The sequence below is a fragment of the Castor canadensis genome, chromosome 3 (genome assembly GCF_047511655.1).
Source record: "Castor canadensis chromosome 3, mCasCan1.hap1v2, whole genome shotgun sequence".
Taxonomy (NCBI): Eukaryota; Metazoa; Chordata; class Mammalia; order Rodentia; family Castoridae; genus Castor; species Castor canadensis.
In genome coordinates, this window is record NC_133388.1 from 124,890,411 (window position 1) to 124,898,557 (window position 8,147).

General features: G+C 36.9%; 1 pseudogene; it reads right to left on the reverse strand.

Moving 5' to 3' along the window:
• Nucleotides 1–6,822, reverse strand: part of LOC109698225 (small integral membrane protein 12-like) — a 30,442-nt pseudogene extending 23,620 nt beyond the window's left edge.
• Between the last annotated feature and the right edge of the window lie 1,325 nt (nt 6,823–8,147).

Sequence of the window (8,147 nt, forward strand, 5' to 3'; positions counted from 1 at the left end):
GCCACTTATAGCCTGGTGGTTTTATAGGTGAGGAAGGATCTGGTACAGGATGAGGGGATTTTTCATTGTGGCTTGTCCATACTCCATTGCTAGGTGTAGTCAAAGAACTAGGCCTGTGTTCTGGCAAAGGTGCTGGGAAACAAGACTTTCCTGGTTGGTGGGGGGGATGTCTCTACTGGAGCCAAGCAACTCTAGGATCAAGCAGAGTTTAAGATGGCATAAATGATGTCAAATTGAGGCCTAACAGTGAGCTGCAAAAAGCAAGGAAGTGTACTTTCCTTTAAGGACCTCCAGAACAAACCAGCCTTATAAACACCACAACCCTAGCCCAGTAAACTGCAGACCTCTATTCTCCACAGATGTAAGAGAACAAATATGTACTGTTCTAAGCCACTAAATTTGTGACAATTGATTCCAGTAGCAATAGGAAACTAATATGTTGTCTTTTTTTTGAACTAAGGACTTCTTGTTTGATAGGGGTATTCTACCACCTAAATCACATGCCCAGCCCCCACCTTTTTTTGTTTTGTTTTGTTTTTGCAGCACTGGGGTTTGAACGCAGGATCTCATGCTTTCTAAGCAGGTGCTCTTACCGCTTGAGCTATTCCACCAGCCCTAGACCTTTTTACTTTATTTATTTTTCAGGTAGGGGCTTGTGTTTTTGCCCAGGGACAGCCTCAGACCACAATCCTATTTATACCTCCCAGAAGCTGAGGACACCATGTCCACCTAATTTGTTGGGATAAGGTCTCCTAAGTTTTTTGCCCAGATTGGCTTAGAATTGTGATCCTCCCAATCTTCTCCTCCTGAGTACCTGGATTCACAAGTGTGAGCCACCATACCCAGCTTGGAAGCTAATATACTCTTGAACATTTTATGGCATAACCAGACCAAACAGATATCTATAAAAATGCTCCTAGGGTGGCAGAGTGGCTCAAGCAGTAAAAGTGCCTGCCTGTCAAGCATGAGGCCCTGCATCAAACCCCAGTGCCACCAATGTTCCATCCAGCCAGATACAATGGTACTTGCCTGTGGTCTTAGTTACTCAGACAGCTGTGGAAGGATCACAATTTCGAGGCCAATCCTGGTAGTATAGCAAGACCCCTATTTTTAAAAAGCAAGAAAATGCTCCACTCAACAACAGAAAAAACATTATTCTCAAGTGCACATTGAACATTCTTAGGATAGGCCAGATGTTACTCCACATCAAGTATGAAAAATTCAGATTACATCAACGTATGCAAAATATGTCACTAAAAGCAGCATTCTGAAGAAATTTATAGTTGTAAATGTTTGCATTAAAAATGAAGAAAAATCTTAAAAATTATAGCTTAACTTTTTATTGTAAGCAACTAGAAAAGGAGCAAACAAAACCCAAAGGTAAGCCAGGTGCCGGTGGCTCATGCCTGTGATCCTAGTTACTCAGGAGGCAGAACGATCATGGTTTGAAGCCAGCCTGGGCAAATAATTTGAGAGACCCTATCTTGAAAAAACCCTTCACAAAAAAGGACTGGTGGAGTGGTTCAAGGTGAATGCCCGGAGTTCAAATCCCAGTATCACACATACACAGTCATACAAACAAAACCTAAAGGTAGCAGAAGGAAGGAAATAATAAAGATTAAAGTAGAGATAAATCAGTAAAATATAGAAAAACAATAAAGAGAATCAATACAACTTAAAGTTGTTTCTCTAAAGTTGACAAGTTTAGCTGGACTGAGAAATAAAGGAAGAAGACTCACATTAAAATTAGAATTGAAAGAGAGTGGACTTTTTATAGACCTTACAGAAATATAGAGTATTGTACCTCAGTGCTATGAACAATTATATGCTAGTAATGCTACTAAGATAACTCAAATGAAATTGAAAAATTTCTAGAAAGACACAAACTACCAAAACTAAATAAAAAAGAAGTAGAAAATTTGAATGGACCTATGGCAAATAGAAAAATTGAATTGGAACTTTCTTTGTAGAGCTTTCTTTCTACAAAGAAAGTTCAGACCCAGATAGCTTCATTTGTAAATTCTGTTAAACATTTAAAGAGAACTAATACCAACTAATCACAGAAATTAGAATTGTAGAGAACAGTTCCCAACTAATTTCGTAGAGCCTGTATTACCTGACATGAAAACAAAAGACGTCACAAGAAAAATATAGACCAATATCACATTATAAATACAGATACAAAACTAGCAATTGCAAATAAAAATGATCAATTATCAATAAAGAGTTACTAATCCAAATCTAACAAATTATGAAAAGATTATACCCTGTAATCATGTGGGATTCATGTGAGGAATGCAATCTTGGTTTGATACCAGAAAATCAATGATTGGAACTATTGTATTAATAAATGACAAAAACCACATAATCACTTCAATAGATATAGAAAAAGTATTTGGGGGAGAAATAAACCAAGCCTTGTATGCACATATGAATAATAAAAGAAAAATGAAAAAAAGAAAAAGTATTTGACAAAATATCACACTTTCATGTGATATAAAGCTTGGATATTCAACACATTGGAAATAGAAAGAAACTTCCTTAAGAAAGTTACAGAAAGGGCTAGTGGAGTGGCTCAAGTGGAAGAGCACCTGCCTACCAAGCATGAAGCCTTGAGTTCAAACCCCAGTCCTCCTACCTCCCCAAAAGAAAGTTACAGAAAAACTACAGGTGGTACCCTACTCAAGTAAAAGACTGAGTTTTTTCTCCCTAAGATCAGGAACAAGATAAAGATGCCTACTCATATTACTTCTATTCAATATTGTATTGGATGTCCTAGCCAGGATAATTAAAGAAAGTGAATTAAAAGTCATCCAGATTGGAAAGGAAGAACTAAAACTCTGTTTTCAGATGATATGATCTTGTATGTAGAAAAATCTAAGGAATCCACAAAGATACTATTAGAGATAATAAAGAAGTCCATTAAGCTTGCCAGATATAAGATCAATACTTAAAAATTTCATTATACTTTACACATTAGCAATGAATAATCCAAAACTGAAATTAAGAAAGCAAAGACATTATATTTTCATAATAAATTCTATTTATAATAGCATCAGAGAGAATAAAAACACTTAGGAATAAATTTAAAGAAGTGTAAGATTCATACACCAAGTTATAAAACATCTTGGAAAGAAACTAAAAAAGACAAGTAAATGGAAAGATATTCATGATTATGAATTTAAAGACAATATTCAGATGGCAATATTTCCCAAATAAGTCTATACATTCAATGTAATACTAATCAACATCCCAGAAGCATTTGTTGTAGAAATTGTAAACTGATAATGAAATTCATATGGAAATGCAAGGAACTCAGAATAGCCAAAACAATCAGAAAAAGAAAGCATAGAGGACTCATACTTCTAAATTTGGAATTTTCTACAAACCTACAGTAATTGAAACAGTGCATTGGACTGGGAGTGTAGCTTCATGATAGAATGCTTGTCTAGTATGTGTGAGGCCCTGGGTATGGTCCCCAGTCCTAAAAAGCAAACAAACAAATAAACAAAAACCATGTGGTACTCACATAAGAATAGATACATAGATCAATGGTGTAGAATTGAGAATCTAGAAATCTTTTCTTTCATTGACGATCAAATAAATTTCACCTATGGTGCCAATACAGTTCAGGTAGGGAAAGAAGAATGTATTCAGCAAATGTTGGTTGCTGAGGCAACTGGCTAGTCACACGCAAAAGAATGAAAATTGGTCATTCTCATACCATACACAAAATTAACTTAACATAAATGTAAAAACTAAAACTCTAACACACTATAAGTATTAAAGCTAAAACTGTAAAAGAAAATGTAGGAGTAAATTTTCAGAGCCATGGGTTAGGCAAAGCCTTCTTAGATATAACACCAAAGGGACAAAATTAAAAGCTTCTGTGCGTCAAATGACACCAGCAAGAAAAGACAGAGAATAGGGAGAATATTTACAAATCATGTATCTGATAAGGGACTTAAATCTAGAATGTGTAAAGAATTCTTACAACTCAATAATTAAAAGAAAAATAACTCAATTTAAAAATAAGCAAAGGAAACAGTGGGTAATGGGGGTGAATATGATCATAGTACATTATGTACATGCATGAAAGGATCATAATGAAACCCATTATTTTGTACAATTAATACATGCTAATAAAAATGATGAAAAATGGGCAAAGACAATGCACAGACATTTCTCCAAAAAAAGAGAAACAATTGTCTAATAAGGACAAGAAAATATATTCATCGTCATTAGTCATCAAGGAAATGAAAATCAAAATCATAATTAGATATCATTTTACACCATTAGAATGGTTATAATTGTGAAAAAGCTACATAATAACAAATATAGGCAGCAATGTAGAAAAATTAGAATTCTCATTCATGTGAGAATGTAAAATATTCCATTCACCTTGGAAAGTAGCCTGGTAGTTGCTCCAAATGCTAAACATAAGTTATATAAGATGAAAGTATGAATTCACATCCATCTCAGTTAAGTAAGTGTTTGTGGTTCTCCTTTACCTTTCACCCTTCAACCCTCATCTCCTGATTCCCTTAATCCCTACAGAGAAGATGATATTGATGGGTGAAATTGTCAGCTCATTGCCCTCTGTCTAGCTGCAGAAAAACCCAACTGGGGTGGGGGAAGTCAAATGAAAATTTAGATCAAATTCATAGTTTTGATTGATACATAAGACTATTCTAATTTCTAAATTGATGCTGTTTGGTCACATGAAGTGATCATAGAAATTTCATTACCTGGGAGGGAAGAACTTCCAATGGACAGATTGTGAAGTCACCAGGGATACAAAAATAAAGTTTCCTCCTAATTAATTTCTGTGAATCCTACTTATTTAATATATTGGTTATATATGCTAATTTTTCTATTATAAATTTATTTATATATTGCAATACCCATTGTTTTATAATAATTTTATTGAAATATAATCTGTGTATATTATAATTAACCTACTTGAAGTGTACAATTCAATAGTTTTTAGTATTTTATATATCCACAGAGCTGTGCTATCATCCTAGAGTCTTCTGACAGGTATTTAATATTTTTTTTTTCTCCATGACATAGATTAGGGTTTTTCAAGCTCAGATTTCTTGTTATTTGAGGCCACATAAATTGTTGTCCTGTGCATTGCAGGCTAGTTAGCAGTATACCTACTATTAGCCTCTACTAATGAGACCAGCAGCACACCACCCTTGGCTTCTGTGAAAACCAAGCAATAGTCTCAGACATTACCAAAGTTCCCAGGAGCACAAAATTATCCCTGGTTGAGAAACAGCTGATACAGATAATGAATTTCAAGCAGTTGAACTGTTCCTTCATCTCCTGTTGTTGTTTTTTTCTTTTTATTTGTGGTATGTATTGGACACAGTTCAATCCATAACATGATGGTCTTCTTTTGGAATACAAGCCCTTAGGAAACCCCTCTTGGAGAGAATTCAAAGCAGTTCTAGGCTCACATCTCATTCATAGGAAACTCTCACAAGCCCTGAGGGTGCAGACCCCCAGCTTTTCCCCTCTCCTCTTGCCATCATTAGGACAGCTACCAGTGAGCAGGTCTCTGCTCTGTTTATTTCAAACGCTAGTCTGCTAGGTCTTCCTTACTAGAAGAGAATCTTATTAGCTCTCAAGTGACCCCATTGAAGGCCAATTCTCTTGAATGGAAAAGGAAAAGCTCTTGTCCAAACTTTCTCACCAGGGCTCAGCTTAAATCTCTCCAGAGGACTCCTTATACATTTTCCTTTTATCTCTACTTTGGGACTTTTTATATTGTTGATGAGAAGATATTCAAAAGTTCTGAGTAAGTTTTCAATAACTTTAATATTCCTACAGGGTACCTTTCTTAAAATTCATTTGGTGTCTGATATCTAAATACCTTAGGGTCTAGTAAAGCTTCCCTTTTATCATCCTGTTCCTTGTTTGCATTGTTGTAAAAGATTATAAAATTTATAGTGTATTTCACTTGATATTATGTAACCATTAAGAACTAACCTGTAGGGTCTAGAGGTGTGGCTCAAGTGGTAGAGCACATGCCTAGCAAGCACAAGGCCCTGAGTTCAAACTCCAGTACAAAAAGGAAAATAAAAAGAACTGACTTATAAAGAACTATTCTCAGCAAAGTTAAGACTGAAGAAACAGCTATAAAATCAGTTTTACCTCATGATTTTAATTTTTTTTGGGGGGGGACTGGGGCTTCAACTCAGAGCCTACACCTTGAACCACTTGAGGTGATAGGTATTTTGAGGATAGGATCTTGCAAACTATTTGCCCAGGCTGGCTTCAAACCATGATCCTCCTGATCTCTGCCTCCTGAGTAGCTAGGATTGCAGGTGTAAGTGACAGGCTGTCTTCCTGTTTTGTTTTAAATGTTTAAAACACTCAGGTCCAATTAAATTTCCAAGAAACTTTATCTATTTCTTCTTTAGAAGGCTTCTCTTTGCCTCAAGAACAAAGTCCAAACCCCTCAGCATGGTGTTCCAGGCTCTCATCAGCCTGGCTTTCTGCATGTCACCTGCCTCTTTGCTTTTGTCCTTAGGTCTACCAGTCCCTTCTGTGTTCATCTACGTAGTTTTCAAGTAGAAAACTTTATTTCCCAACTTCCCTTGGCAGCTGGCTTCTGGTCAGTTTCAGAGATAGAAAGGTAGAAAGTGGGTTCATTTATGTCATTTTGTGAAAATTTCTGCAGCAGCAGCAGTTAGCCTTGAAAGAGTGGTTTTTAAATTTCCTATTACCCCTAGGCATAGCTTCTTCCTCAATCTCAGCATCATTTAGAGCCAAGTATGAAATCATAACATCTGCTAAGGGTCTCTTCTTCATGATCCCAGTGGTACTTTGTGGTGTCTTTGACCTTTCAGTAGATCTAGCACAAGATGAAGGGCTTCCTCTGTGGTCCCATCAACAGCCCAGATGACACCTCCTCCAGAGTTCTGTTCCTGGTGACAGCACTTCTTCCCATTATTCTCCCAGATTTACAGGTGGTAGGTGATTTCTGAAGCTTCTAATCCTGGATTTCATCACTAGATTATTATTTTTCACTTTCAGCTTTTATTGTGTGTGTGTGGTACTGGGGCTTGAACTCAGGGGCCTTTCGGCTTGAGCCACACCACCAGCCCTATTTTTGTGAAGGGCTTTTCAAGTTAGGGTCTCATGAATTATTTGCTCAGGTTGGCTTCGAACCACAGTCCTCCTGATCTTGCCTCCTGAATAGCTAGGATTACAGGTGTGAGCCATCGGTGCCTGGCTCTTAGCCTTTTCTTTCTTTCTTTCTTTTTTTTTTTTTGGTGCCATACTGGGAATTGAACCCAGGGCCTTGTGCATGCTAGGCAAGTACTCTATCACTTGAGCCACACCCTAGGCTCCCAACTCTCAGCTTTTCTGCAAGCAATAATTTCCATTAATGTTCCCTTTTTGGAAATTCCAAGAATAATGTATTTTTCTGATTGTCTACTGGTACCACATAGCACATCTGCTTAAATTCCACTGGCCAGAATTTGATCACATGTTTGACCTAACTGCAAGAGAAGAGTGTGCTGGCAAATGTGGTGGTCTAGCTGCATGTGCAGAGAGGGGAACACAGATATACACAGGACCTGCAGTCCTTCCCATAGTTTTACAAGGCACAGTTGATTATAATGGAAAATTAGACAGAAGATCTAAGAACACAGAAGAAGTGTGATACACATTTGGTGGTAGTGGGGTTTTCTAGGCAAGAATTCTACCTCTTAAGCCATGACCTCCCATAAACCTTGGGTTGTTTTTTAAATTGGGTGATTATGCACATGTATTGAATTATTGTACTTATATCCTATAAATATGTACATTATTCTGTATCAATTGAAAGGAAAAAGTTAAGTAAGTTAGGAGTAGTGGCATACTTCTGTAATCCCCACTCTGGGGAGACTAAGGCAGGAGGATTTTGAGTGGGAAGCCAACCTGGGCTACATTAGTGAAACCCTGTCTGAATAAACAAGATAATAAACAAATCACTGATCATGGTTCTAAGTTTTCTGGAAACTAAGGCATATAAAAAAAATCAGCCAGGTTTGGTGGCTGTAATCATAACACTCAGAAGGCAGAGGCAGGAGGATTTTGAGTTCAAGGTTAGTCTGAGCTGACCAGTTTCAGCTACATAGTGAGGCTGT